This window comes from Sphaeramia orbicularis, chromosome 19, assembly GCF_902148855.1.
Source record: "Sphaeramia orbicularis chromosome 19, fSphaOr1.1, whole genome shotgun sequence".
Lineage (NCBI taxonomy): Eukaryota > Metazoa > Chordata > Actinopteri > Kurtiformes > Apogonidae > Sphaeramia > Sphaeramia orbicularis.
Genome location: NC_043975.1, coordinates 3,472,454 through 3,487,525, shown reverse-complemented (window position 1 = coordinate 3,487,525; position 15,072 = coordinate 3,472,454). Strand labels below are relative to the sequence as shown.

Below are 15,072 nucleotides of genomic sequence, written 5' to 3'. Positions count from 1 at the left end.
GAGAGAGTTGTTTTCTTACTGGTTTTCATCCTCAGCTCAGCCTCACACTGGAAAAAAAATCAAAATCTTACCGAGTGTATTTTTCTCATTTCTAGTCAAAATATCTCATCACACTTAAAATAAGACTTAATCACCTAAAGAGGAACTTTTCAGTGAGATATAAGAACTTAGATAATTTTCACTTGTTCCACTGGGGGATTTTTTGCTTGAATTAAGCAAAAAAAAAAAAAAAAATCTTAAATTAAGCCAAAAAATATGCCAATGGAACAAGTGAAAATTATCTTGGTAAGATTTCTTGAAATTAGATTTTCCAGATCTATTTTCTAAAAATAAGTTCTTATATCTCATTGATAAGTTACTCTTTAGGTGATTCTGTCTTATTTTAAGTGTGATGAGATATTTGGACTAGAAATGAGAAAAATACACTTGGTAAAATTTTGATTTTTGCAGTGCAGTTTTAGTTTTCTTCACCATGTTAAATAGACATAGTGACTCACTACTCCCTCTAGTGGTCATATAAATCCCCACTCTAAATAAATTCTGTTCATATCTGTACAATCCAGTTCATGTGCTAGAACTTCACAGATATTTATTCTAAACACCCTAATAAAACTAGAAATGCTACATGTAGCCCCTTTAAATAAAAACAGCCTGTGAAAGACTGATCTGATCTGGAAGCAGATCCCAGATCAGTTTTTAACTCTTCTACTTGTCTTCCCTCTTCACCAGCGGCTCAGTCCGACATCAGTAACATGTCCGCCGAGCGCTTCCGCATTTTCAGAGCTGAGAAAACCTACTGCGTCAACGTCGGGAAGTGGTACTTTGAGTTAGAGGTGAGAAAAGTCTGATAGTAACGATCAGCAGAACGACCTCACATGAAGTTTAACTGTAACTGAAATGAGTCCATCCTGTTCCAGGTGTTGACGGCAGGAGAGATGAGGGTGGGCTGGGCCAGACCCGGGTGCCTTCCAGACCAGGAGCTGGGATCGGATGACCAGGCTTTTGTCTTTGATGGCTTTAAGGTGAATGATGTTTGTTTAATTTTATGAGTAAAGGCAGTAATTCAGTCTCACTACGTAACGACACATACACGATGTGGACAAAAGTATGTGGACATGTTGAATTCAGGTGTTTCTTTTCTAACAGGGGTCTGGGATACAAAACAATAATGACTACTGTCAGAATATAGTTTTATGTTATGGGATAAATATCATTGCATTGGTTAGTTTGGTTTAAATTGTTATCTTTGCTTCTAAAATGCCTCAGAGATGGTTTTTATTGAATTCCTCTCAACATTTAGTATTTTCATCCATGACAATAATTTTAAATGTTCTTTGTCTAAACTTCTAAAATATTTTTCGTGCTCTGACTGTAAATAATAATTTTCTACAACTAACCATCTACTTTAATTACATGTCACTTAGGAAGAAAAAACTCCATTCAACTTTAAGGAAATATTGATGATTTTATCTCAAATCAGCGTGAACTTGCAGCTTTAGCCATAAAGTGTCCCAATATTTTTGTCTATATAGTTCATGTACTCAAAGCTAAGATGCTAGCTTACATTAACTAGTTTAGCACACCCTGGCTAGCAAAGAATGAAAAGAAATGTCTGAAAGCAATGCTAGTGTTTTTTTTAAACAATTTACAATATGTATTCAGTATCAAATGGCACACAAACACCTAACGTCAAGTTAACATTATTAACATTAAAAAACAAAAATCCAGCCATCTTTGTTTGCCAGCAAGGGGTGCTAAACAAGCTAACATTATTTAGCTTTCTAGAAATATTGATGTTTATAAACTATATGGACAAAAGTATTGGGACACATCATGTCTACAGCTGTCGGATGTCCTGTTCATGATGATCTGAGATAAAAACATTATTATTTCCTTAAAGTTTAAGTGAGATGTTAAGAAAGTAGATGGTTAGTTGTGGTAGAAATTTAGAGGTAGAACATGAGCAATGACCACCTAACCAATGCAAGGATATTATCCCAATATAAAACTATATTTTTTGACATTAGTCATTATTGTTTTGTATCCCAGACCCATGTTAACATGATTTAACATAACAACAAACATCAATATTTCCTTAAAGTTTAGTGGTATATTTTTCTTCCTCAGTGAGATGTGAAGAAAGTAGATGGTTAGTTGTGGTAGAAAAGTATTATTTACAGTCAGAGCAGGAAAAATATTTTAGGAATCTAGTGGAAGAACGTTTAAAATCATAGTCATTAAAAAAACAACAACAAAAAAACAACAAAAAAATGAAATTCAATGTTGAGAGAATTTAAATCCAAACCATCTCTGGGCCATTTTGGAAACAAAGATAACAATGTAACCCAAACTAACCAATGAAATAATATTTATCCCAGTATAAAACTATATTCTGACATCAGTCATTATTGTTTTGTATCCCAGATCCATGTTACAAAAGAAACACCTGGATTCAACGTGTCCACATACTTATGTCCACATAGTGTAGATGAGTTGTAAAGGCCTCAGACTGAACATGTGCTCATTCAACACTTGGTCCAAATGCTCATCCTCCAGATAAAGTGAGGCTCTGATTAAGGACCTCTGAGGGCCCTTAGATAATCACAGAGGGCGGAGGGTCTTCTTCCTCTGCTCGTCTTCTTCAGTTAAGTGTGTAAGTTGAGGCTGGACTGTGTTGGTGTGCTTTCAGGTCCAGCGCTGGCATCAGGGTAATGAACACTTTGGCCGAGCGTGGCAGACCGGGGACGTGGTGGGCTGCATGGTGGATCTGAACGAACACACCATGATGTTCACGCTCAACGGGGAGGTCCTGCTCGACGACTCGGGCTCCGAACTGGCCTTTAAGGACTTCGAAGTCGGAGACGGTCAGTTCTGAGCCACGGAAAGAAAACACATTTTATTTGTATTTGAAAAGTACTTTAGAAATTTAGTGGAAGAATATTTAAAATCATAGTAATGGATAAAAAAAAACAAAAAACAATCAATGTTGAGAGAAATTAACCCTTTCATGCATGAATTATGAGAACCTTAGTCAAGATACTTTGTGTTTTTATTCCTCTTTAGGCATGAAAAAAACAATGCAATTGAGTTTTGTTTTTTTTTTTGTAAGGAGTTACAAAAATGTCCACTCAGCCAGACCCCATGCATTTAATTTTTGAAGCAAAGAAACATGTATTTAAAACCTAATATCATAAAATGATATGGAAAACAATGCAATAAAAACATTTTTAATGCTGCTAATCAGATGTTTTTCCACATTTTAACGTACTCTAATACTAGTTGTTATTCATTTCATGGAGATAATATGCAAAAAAAAACCTGTTTTGTTTGTTGATTTACACTAAAACATGTCACTGCAGATCAGGTTTATTAAGAACAGCATAGTTACAGTAACGGTATGAGTTGCACTGTATGGGATGATGCGCAAGTGTCCACTGTGTTGGCTGATATGCAGCTAAAACAATAAAACTCATGAATATACGATAGAACAGCTGTAGAACAGTTGTCCACTGTAGTGACCACTATGCATGAAAGGGTTGAGTCAAAACCGTCTCTGAGGCCTTTTGGAAACAGATTTTTTCATTTTCAGAATCAGACCAAAAATAAATAAATAAAATAAATAAATAAATATAATGCAGGGATAAAAATTAAAGAAGAAAAAATATAAATAAGGACTTAAATAAATAAATGGCACGGAAAATGAAATGTTAAAGTAAATAAATGCCTTTTGTTTTTGTATCATGTATTGGCACATTAATTAATTTATCAAGCCATTTTTATATTTCTGTATATATTTTTCAATATGGCATGTTAAGTCCTCCATACATAATATGTAGAAAAGACTTTGAAATGTTTAATTTCTCTAGTAAAGTAAGTCTATTGCATCATTTTAGCGCTGTGTTAAAGTGACATAATTCTCCATCTGACCCTTTCTGTCGTCGACCACAGACGGCTGATAAAACACTAGATGAAGTTCGTTACTGCTGCCCTTTTTTTCGTCCTCTCAGGTTTCATCCCTGTGTGCAGTCTGGGAGTGTGTCAGGTGGGCAGGATGAACTTTGGAAAAGACGTCAGCACCTTGAAATACTTCACCATCTGCGGCCTGCAGGAAGGATACGAGCCGTTCGCCGTCAACATGAACCGCGACGTCACCATGTGGCTCAGCAAGAGGCTGCCCCAGTTCGTACCCGTCCCCCCCCACCACCAGCACATCGAGGTGACGCCGACGCATGGGTTTAACCCGTTCATGCATGAAGTATCAGAACCTGAGGTCAGATTTTTTTATCCTGAGTCTTTTTATTCCTCTTTAGATGAAAAAAGTCCACTCGGCCGGACACCATGAGTTTAACACATTTAGTTTCTGTGTGGTGAACTTAGGATAATTCAGGGGGACTCCAAAGATGGCAATAAGTGGACAAGGTGTTATATCAGTGTCTAGAACTGTAGACAGAATCCTAAAAAAATCTTCCAGAAACCAGACAACCTTGAGCAGGATCAAAAGGTATGGGCAAGGTGGGATGGGACAGAGGCACATCTATTACACGCTTCATTAGTACCAGGAAAATATTTTGACAGTTTAGCTTTGATAAATGCATCCTACGTAGCACCTTAAATTGTATTGGGTTGAGACGGGCACAGGATGAGGAGTGATTGACTTGTAATTTAGCTTGAAACTGGACTTCCAGCTCAGCCCCCGACTCCTGCTTAATTTTGTCAAGTGGAGAAGGGTTAGACACTGGGCATGAAAGGGTTAACGTCCACTCACTGACTGACCTCAGAGTGTCTGGTGTTTTCCTTTCAGGTGGCAAGGATAGACGGGACCGTGGAGTCGTGTCCATGCCTAAAGGTCACCCAGAGGTCGTTCGGCTCTCAGAACAGCAACACTGACATTACCTTCTACAGGCTCAGCATGCCCATAGAGTGTGCAGAGAGCTTCTCCAGATCGCCCCCTAATGGCAGCCTCTTCTCACCAAAGAGGGTAAAACATTAACCCTGCAGTACTACGCAACATTTCACAGATTATTAATAGATCCGAATATTTTACATGTCACACAGATCGGCTGAACTTCTCTGTAAACTTACATTAATTACTGGGAATCACTGAAGTTGGCAGGTTTTTATGAGACTGATAATCTGGTTTTTCAGGCTGTGGTTTGATACAAGACAATGTTTGAAATAACAGATGTTTCAGACTTAAATCCTTGTAAATGCTTTTATTCAGGAGGTTGACTTTTCTCTCATATATTATTTACTCTCATACTAAATCCCTTGGGCAGAATTCTCAGGAAATTAAGGTTCCAGTAGCAGCAGAAAAATGAATGTATACGTATAAGAAATATTGTAAGACAAAAGATAAACAATAACTATTAAAACAGTAGTAAAAAAAAAACAGACCATTGCACATGAAAAAGTACTAGTAGAAATAGTAAAGTAGTAGTAATAATAAGCAATATAATAATATTAAGTAATTATGTTATGATATGATTATATACACACTATTATCTATATGTATATATAGTTTAATAATCACAGGAAAAAATTGTGATGAAGTGACAATAGTAATAGTAGTTGTAGCAACTTTATATAAGTAATAAATACTACTAGTGCGTTGACTCGTGTGGATCCACAGGTTCTAGATGTGGTAGTTTTTATGCTGTTGTGTATTCGTGCATGCAGTACAACATTTGTCCAGTAGTCGCCACCAAAGTGTTCTGGCCATAGCAACATGATAGTAAGGATATTGTATTCCAAAATTACTAATATCTCCCAAAATATTGGTTCTATCAACTTGCCATTTTTGCTGCTGTCTTTCTTGACCAAAAATACATAAGTATTACAAACTGCAGCAGTCAGCTCTGTACGGATTTAATGTGAATCCAGAGACACACATACACACAGAGGCCACTTGGCTTTTATTATATAGATAAATAATATAAGTATGGAAGTCATAGTAATAATAATAATACACACTGGATACAGTACTGGTGGACCAGTAGACATGTGCTCTGTCTCTATATAGTCCTACTGTGTACGCTGCCTGTGTTGCAGGAGCTGGAAGACTTTGAAACGGTGTCGGATTTCGAGGTTCTGATGAAGACGTCTCACAGCCACAGCGGTCCCAACGGGCCGGACAGAGACGAGTTCAACAACCACAAGGATTACAACCAGGAGAAGCCGTCCAAGCTCAAACAGAGGTACAGAACGGCCCACGCTCCCAGGTCAGTGGGGTTCAAGTGTAAATCTGTTCCACTTAATGAACTCAATCTGTCCCATAGATTCATGTTGAAGAGAAACAAACCAGACAACAGCTGTCCATCATCTGCTCGTCTGCCCGAGGAGGTGATGGCCGACGACAGGGACGAATACGAGTTCCTCATGCACGCATCGACTGTAAGGCAATACACCAAACACACACTATAGAATAGAATAGAATAGAAGAGGACAGGACAGGATAGGATAGGGTAGAATTAGGGATGTAAACAATTAATCAACTCTCAATTCATTGTCGATAAGAATTTGCTCGATTAAATTATTAATTGCCCTTTTCCACTGCGGGATTTGTCGTGTCGACAGTAGGGGGCACCACTGCCCAAACTAGGCTGTATTGCTGAAGTATAATAACTCCGCAGCTGGGCTAGCCGGTCATCGAACCGGATCATCTGGTGGCCACGGGAAAATGGGGCGGGAGGGGGGGCATCTCTGCTGAAATCTGGCTCCATCGTGTCAGTGATGCAAAGTCAGGAATGCCCATTTTTTTCTGAACTGCTCCTCTTCAGATCCACTTATTTTATTAGTTTTATCTGCAGAATTTCTGTAGTTCTACTCCATAAATGTCATTGTCTGTTCTGTATCCAATGGTTCAATAAATCAATCATTAAGGAATATGAGATGCTTTTTTCATGAAGTATATAAACCTTATTTAGCTTTTATTCTTACAGACCCTATCGAAAGAGAAATTTGCTTCAAACTAATTAACAATCATATCGAAGCTCAGCTACTAAATTAAATGATAAATATCCACCCCACTTGAGTCATTTTGTTTAAATGTCCTTAAAAGTCTCTGTTTTATTAAAATTTCATGGTGCTCTTTGAAATGACGACCTCTGTTTTCTTGCAGCATTACTACTCGGTGCGGATCTTCCCAGGTCAGGAGCCCAGCAGTGTTTGGGTGGGCTGGGTCACCTCAGACTTCCATCAGTACGACCCGGGCTTCGAGCTCCACAAGGTCCGAACTGTCACTGTCACCCTGGGAGACGAGAAGGGCAAAGTTCATGAGAGGTCAGTCCGTTGTTTTCACCTGAGCAGGGATGGATGGTGTGGTGACGGTTCATTCCATCTTTAGTCTCCATTTTTCAGGATATATTTTTTAAAAATTCTTTTAAAGGTATAAAATTTGATATGAAAGAAGAAAACTTAGAGTTTTCATTGTTTATAGGTTCATATGATAGTATTTTAATAGGGATCATTTTTGTCTGCATGCAGAACCTGATCTAGAACAAACTAAATGCCCTTGATGTTAAATATTTTCAGTGTAATTTTTCCATTTCACACGTTCACCATATGTTTGATACCCCTGATATAAAGAACAGAATCAGTGCAGATGCTGCTGTGACGTCAAACCCCAATTTTATCGTATTAATGCAGTCCATTTATAAAGGTATTAGGTTCAGTTTGTGTCCCTCGGTCTAAAGCCCAGTGGTTCTAACTGTGGTGTTCCCTCCAGTATAAAGCGCAGTAACTGCTACATGGTGTGGGCCGGAGAGAGCAGCAGTCCGGGTCAAGGCCGCAACAACAACGGCCTGGAGATCGGCTGTCTGGTTGATACCACCAACGGCCTGTTGACCTTCACCGCCAACGGGAAGGAGCTCAGCACATATTATCAGGTAAATGTAGGATCAGCTACCGTCTGTGTTTAAGTGTTCATTTTCCGCCTCCGTTTTCCATCCTTTTTACGTCTTCTTTGTTTTTCCATTGGTCCTTTGTTTTCTTACACTTTCCACCTTTTCATTAGTGTCCTGCATTAAAACACAGTTCAGTCATGACATGGTAAGGTGGGTTTGTGTCTTCTATGACGAAACTACTGGTCGGGTCATTTAAAATGTTATATGTAGCCTCCTTGTGATAATGTCTACAAAGTTTGTTCACAGTTTTGAGGAATTTAGATTTTTACTTATATTATAATGGTCCATATTTTGATGATTTATAAAATGTCAATGGTTACAGATATCAATTTGGTTCCTACTGATCACTGATAGGAAGTCATACATGGACTTTCATTTGGGACCTTGACTGACCTTGAAGGGTCAAACACAAGGTCACCAGTGTCTACATTTCAATAATCTTCTCCGAAACTACTGATCAGATTCATTTAAAATTTTATATGTATCTTCGTGTGACAATGTCTGCAAAGTTTTTTCAGAGTTTTGAGAAATTGGGATTTTTGAATTTTTGACAAATTTTTCAATTAGAAATGTGCCTTTATTATTTATGATGGTCCATGTTTTGATGATTTATAACATGTAAATGGTTGGAGATGTCAATATATTTCCTATTGATCACTGATAGAAGTCATATATGGACTTTGATTGAACTAGTTGAGTTCTCCTCCAGTGAAAGTCCCGCCCACTTCTATAGTTAGATTGATCTGCATCCAGACCACAGGACTGGAACATAGAACAGAACCTGACAACCTCACACATTCAACTGGGGGTTGATTCAGATAGAACATGACGGTGACACACAGGGACACTGGTTTTGTTTTTATCATCTTCATATCCCATCTCTCTTGTTTGTTTGTTTATTCAGTATCAACACTTGAATTTACAGAACAGAACATATAAGATCAGTTAAACTGGACCCAAACTAGTGTTGAAGGGTCTTATTTATGACCTTAGCCTTTTTCTCAGTGTCAGGACATGTTCAGTTAAGGCCTATTTACTGTTATTATGTTAAAATATTCAATTGTTGTTTTTATTCACAGGTGGAACCCAGTACTAAGCTTTTTCCAGCTGTATTTGCCAAAGCAACGAGCCCCAATGTCTTCCAGTTTGAGCTGGGGCGTATAAAGGTGAGGAGTTTTATGATCATGTTTTATGTTCAGTTCATTCAAGATTTTACTATTTTTACTTCACAATAAATCACTTAGGGAATGTAAAATGTAGAAAAAAAATTAATTTGGAAGTCACCATAAAATGGTAAAAATAAATAAAAAAAAATATTTCATGTAGTTTGATAAATGGCAGTGGATGGAGACACTTGTTTTTTGTTCAATTATTGATGTATTTTTCTTAAAAGGTCACTTTCTTCAGTTTTCTCTGTTTTGATATCGTAACTATTGAATTTACGCTGAGGTTGAATGAACATGTACATGATCAGTGAAGTGTTAGTTTAGTATTCAGTATGAAACTGTATTAAACTGAAGTGATAAATGCAGCCGAGACCCAAACACCCACTGGACAGAGTGGAGAAGAACGTTTTACTAAAAGTCCACACCTACAAAGTTTATTTCCAACAGAAGTCTGGGTTTTTTTTGGTTTTTTTTTGACTGACAGGTGTGAAGTCCTGTCAGTTCCTGTTCAGGCCTTAAACGTCCACATGTGTCTTTGTCCAGCCCGTCTCATGTGTCCTGTCTGTTTCCTGTCAGAATGTGATGCCTCTGTCAGCTGGTCTGTTTAAGAGCGAAAAGAAGAACCCGGTTCCTCAGTGTCCTCCTCGACTCCACGTCCAGTTCCTCACTCCGGTGCTTTGGAGTCGTGTCCCCAACCACTTCCTGAAGGTAGCCCCTCCCACTTGTTTACATCCAGGGGGGTCAAAGTTTCACATTCAGCCCAATGTGAACTCAAGTGGGCCAGACCACTGAAATAAAAATAGAAGAAAAATAGAAGAATCACCACTAAATAATGTCAACTCCCAACTTTTCTCTGTTTTTGAGTGAAAGAAGTAAAATTACATCATGAAAATGTTTACATCTACAAACTAACCTTTAAATAACACAAACAACTTGTGTGCAGAAGCGAAACTGTAACAATATTCTGCCTCAGTTTATCATTTATACATGAACATTATAACTTACAGATCACAGTGGATCTACAAATACACAAAACATTTATTAATATTCAATAATTTGAGAAACATCAACACAATAACGGAAAAAAATAAGAAAAGAACATCAAATATGAACAAAATAAAACATAAGAAGAACAAAAACAATTTACAAAAGATTTGAGTACAAAAAACCCCAATTGTTGAAGTTGTTTTGTTTCAAGGTGTTTTGTTGAAACTGTTGAAGGTGTTTAATAAAACACATTAAGTGCATATATATGTCACAGTAGAGATTGAAATCCAGTAGGATTCGTAATCCTACTAGGACAGATAGGAATTTTAGTTTGTCCGAGGACAAACTGAAATCCTACAAGAAATTAGGATCTGAGATTAACCCTAAACCCTACCCCCCCCTCCCCCCGATCCCCCCTAACCCTTAACCCTAACCCCTAACCCTAACCCTAAACCCTAGGGGTTAGGGTTAGGATTTCAGTTTGTCCTAGGACAAACTAAAATTCCTATCTGTCCTAGTAGGATTACGAATCCTACTGGATTTCAGTCTCTACTGTGATATATATATATATATATATATATATATATATATATATATATATATATATATATATATATATATATATATATATTCCCTTCTTTCTTGATTCTGTTTGCTCATGCAGAATGAAATGCGAATAATATAGATTGAAAATGAATGATATTTAATCAAAATTAATCCACAGCAACCCTGTGAATAATCTGAATAAAAATTTGAATCATTTGACAGCTCTAGTTATTTTGCTGCACCCCTTGGTCTAAACCAGGAGTGTCCAAATCTGGTCCTGGAGGGCCAGTATCCTGCATGTTTTAGATATTTCCCACTTCCATCCACACCTGGAAATCATTACATCATTATCAGGGTTCTGCAGAGCTGGATGACGAGCTGATCATTAATTGAGCCAGGTGTTCTGGAAGAGGGAAATATCTAAAACATGCAGGATACTGACCCTCGAGGACTGGATTTGGACACCCCTGGTCTAAACCACAGTTATTATTCTTAACGAAAACTAACGAAATGAAAAAAACTAGAATTGAAAATTTTTTTACGTTAACTGAAGTAAATAAAAAATATCATTGAAAGAAAAAATGATAACTTGTGTGCTTACAAAACTAACTAAAACATATGAAAATTATGGACAAAATTCCCTTTGTTTTCATCTTTGTCAGTGTGGGATGATTTGAAATCAATTTATTTTGCTCTGAGCAATTTTAGCTGGGTTAGGGGTTAGCACTTCACGATCCCTTCTCGTCACTTGTCGTTTAGAGTCGACTTCTCGTCCCCACTCTACTGGAAACATGGACACTGAAGTTGGGATTTCTTTGAACACAACAGCAAAGGAAGATAAAAGATGTGAAAAAACTCCAGCTAATACTAAAACAAAACTACAAACTAAGCATTTAGAAAAAAAACAAAACTAATAAAAACTAGCAAATCTGCTTTAATAACTAATTAAAACTAACTGAATTAGAGAAAAAAAAGTCAAAACTCAATAAAAGTGAATATAATTAAAAATCCCAACTATTATACCCTGGTCTAAACTCCCAGGTGGATTCCAGACTAACTGTTGCGTCTGTCGTCCAGGTGTCTGCGTCCAGAGTCAATGGACGACATGGCTGGCTGGTCCAGTGTAGCGAACCTCTGCAGTTCATGTCTCTGCACATCCCTGAGGAGAACAGGTGGAGTAACAGCATCACGTCCAGGCCTTCGACTCCTCCCTGGCCCCTCCCCCTCCCCTGTTCTCACCCAGTCTGTGTGTGTGTGTGGTGTGTGTGTGTTGTAGGTCGGTGGACGTCCTGGAGCTGTCGGAGCAGAGGGACTTATTAAAGTTTCACTACCATACCCTCAGACTGTACTCGGCCATCTGCGCTCTGGGAAACCAACCGGGTGGCCCACGCCCTCTGCTCCCACGTAGACGAGGCTCAGCTCCTGCAGGCCATCGAGAACAAATACATGCCAGGTAACGCACACCAAGTCAAAGGAGGAAGAGCACGTTGGAAACTAAATGAGGCAGAAGACAGGGTTCAGGATGGACGTTTAGTGACGTCATCTCTGACACCAAAGCTTCGAAGCATGTGTCCAAAAACAAACCAATATATACAGCGTCCACTGGAACTTGGATGATAATCGCTAAGAGACTGATATTAAAGAATGGAAGTCTCAAATCCTCCTGCTTTTTCAAATGTAAGTCATTAATGCAGATGGAAAAGCTCAGGTCTTGAGGACATATTCTGTGAACAACATCAAGTGCTTGGACTCTATCACATATTTGAAGGAAGTTAAATTAGACTAAGGATTATATTGTCTACCAGTGACTGTCCTCTGCTTCTGCCCCTCTGTCTTTAATTAAGGCTGGCTAGTTAATTAATTATTATTATTATTATTATGATTATTATTATTATTATTTATTCTTATATATTATAACCTTTATTTAACCAAGAAAAGCTCATAGAGATAAAAATCCCTTTTTTCAAGAGTGTCCTGGCCAAGACAACAGCAGCAGCAGAAGTTACACAAAATGGAAGTTACAGCCATACATCCACACTATATACATAACACACAGTCCTCATGAACAGAACATACAGCTGTAGACATGATGTGTCCCAATATTTATGTCCATATAGTTTATAAACATCATTATTTCCTTCAAGTTTAAATGAGATGTGAAGAAAGTAGATGGTTAGTTGTGGTAGAAAATGATTATTTACAGATAGATCATGAAAAAAATGTTCAGTCTGAGGCCTTTACACCTCATCTACATTATGTGGACAAAGGTATGTGGACACATTGGATTCAGGTGTTTCTTTTCTAACAGAGGTCTTGGATACAAAACAATAATGACTAATGTTAGAATATAGTTTTATATTCGGATAAATATCATTGCATTGGTTAATTTGTCATCGGTCATGTTCTGCCTCTAAATTTCTACCACAACTAACCATCTACTTTCATCACATCTCACTTAAACTTTAAGGAAATATTGATGTTTGTATCTCAAATCCTCATGAACAGGACATGTGATGGCTGTAGACATAATGTGTCCCAATATTTATGTCCATATAGTTTAGAAACATCACTATTTCCTTAAAGTTTAAGTGACATATGAAGAAAGTACATGGTAAGGTGTGGTAGAAAATTATTATTTTTACAGTCAGAGCAGAAAAAATATTTTAGATATTTAGAGGTAGAACATTTAAAATCAGAGTCATGGATTTTAAAAATAAAGCAATGTTGAGAGAAATGAAGTGAAAACCATCTCTGAGTCATTTTGGAAACAAAGATAACAATTTAGACTAAACTAACCAATGCAATGATATTCATCCCATAATATAAAACTATATTCTGACATTAGTCATGATTGTTTTGTATCCCTGACCCCTGTTAGAAAAGAAACACCTGAATTCAACATGTCCACAAACTTTTGTCCATATAGTGTGTGACAAAAGGCTAACATATGTTGTCCAGTACATGTCGTAAATACCGTTGTCTCTGTTTGCGATGTCCAGGTCTACTTCGTGCCGGATACTACGACCTCCTCATCGACATCCACCTGAGCGGCTACGCCACCGCCCGCCTCATGATGAACAACGAGTACATTGTTCCCATGACGGACGAAACCAAGAGCATCACCCTGTTTCCCGACGAGAAGAAAAAACACGGCCTCCCCGGCATCGGCCTCAGCACCTCCCTGCGACCCAGAATGCACTTCTCCTCCCCGAACTTCGTATGCTTGAACGGCTCGTCCCATCGGAACAACGGCGCCAATAACGGGTCCGGATCCGGGGACTGTTTCCAGTACAGCCCTGAGTTCCCCTTGGACGTCCTGAAGGTGAAGACCATCGAGATGCTAACGGAGGCGGTGCGCGAGGGGAGCATGCACGTCCGCGACCCCATAGGGGGCAGCACCGAGTTCCTGTTCGTCCCCCTCATCAAGCTCTTCTACACCATGCTCATCATGGGGGTCTTCAAGAATGGAGACCTGAAGAACATCCTGCGGCTCATCGAACCGTCGGTGTTCTCTGAGGGTCGAGAAGCTCCTGAGGAGTCGCGCAAGGAGCTGGAGCTGCTGAAGGAGGCGGAGCTGGAAGGAGGCGGGGAGGACGGGGGGAGGAGCATGCCCAAAGAGGGGCTGCTCCAGATGAAGCTACCAGAGCCAGTAAAGCTCCAGGTGACGCTTGCTCACGTGATGCACCCTCGCACTTTTTATTTTATCTCCGTTTTCATCGCAGTCACACCTGATAGATGGGGGGGGGGGGGGGGTAATGTAATGTGGACGCAGATGGGGGGGTTTGCTATTTTCAACCATACAAGCAGCTGTTGAGGACGTGGAGAGGCTGCGTTTTCAGCTGAAATAGAACTCCACTGTCACTGAGCCTGTGCACATGCACACTGATACTGTGATCATTAGTTATCAGATTATTATTGATCATGTCAACAGTGTAATCACATAACTGCAGGAATCTGATTATAAGTAGAACAGCACTCACACCCTCTGCCAAGGCAGATCAGTGCCCCCCCCCCCCCCCCGATCGCCACCAAAATTTTATCATTTGTTTCCTGTGCCAGTATTAAGATTTCCTGAAAATTTAATCAACCCTCCCCCCATCCCGTCCTGTCCCGTCCCTCCCCCCGATCACCACAAAAATTGAATCATCTGTTTCTTGTGTCAGTATCAACATTTCCTGAAAATTTCATCAAAATTTTCCCCCACTCGATCACCACCAAAGTTTCATCATTTGTTTCCTGTGCCAGTATGAATATTTCCTGAAAATTTCATCAGCCCCCCCATCCCTCCCCCCAGTCACCACCAATATTTAATCATTTGTTCCTTGTGCCAGTATCAACATTTCCTGAGAATTTCATCCAAATCGTTCCATAACTTTTTGAGTTATCTTGCTAACAGACAAACAAACAAACAAAAAATCAGGTAATAAATCAGATGAACACTCCTGGATTTGTCTCCAATACTCTGATGTCTT

At 38.8% G+C, this 15,072-nt stretch overlaps 1 pseudogene; it reads left to right on the top strand.

The window, feature by feature from the left end:
- LOC115410430 (ryanodine receptor 2-like) overlaps positions 1–15,072 on the top strand; it is a 244,401-nt pseudogene that overhangs the window by 131,076 nt on the left and 98,253 nt on the right.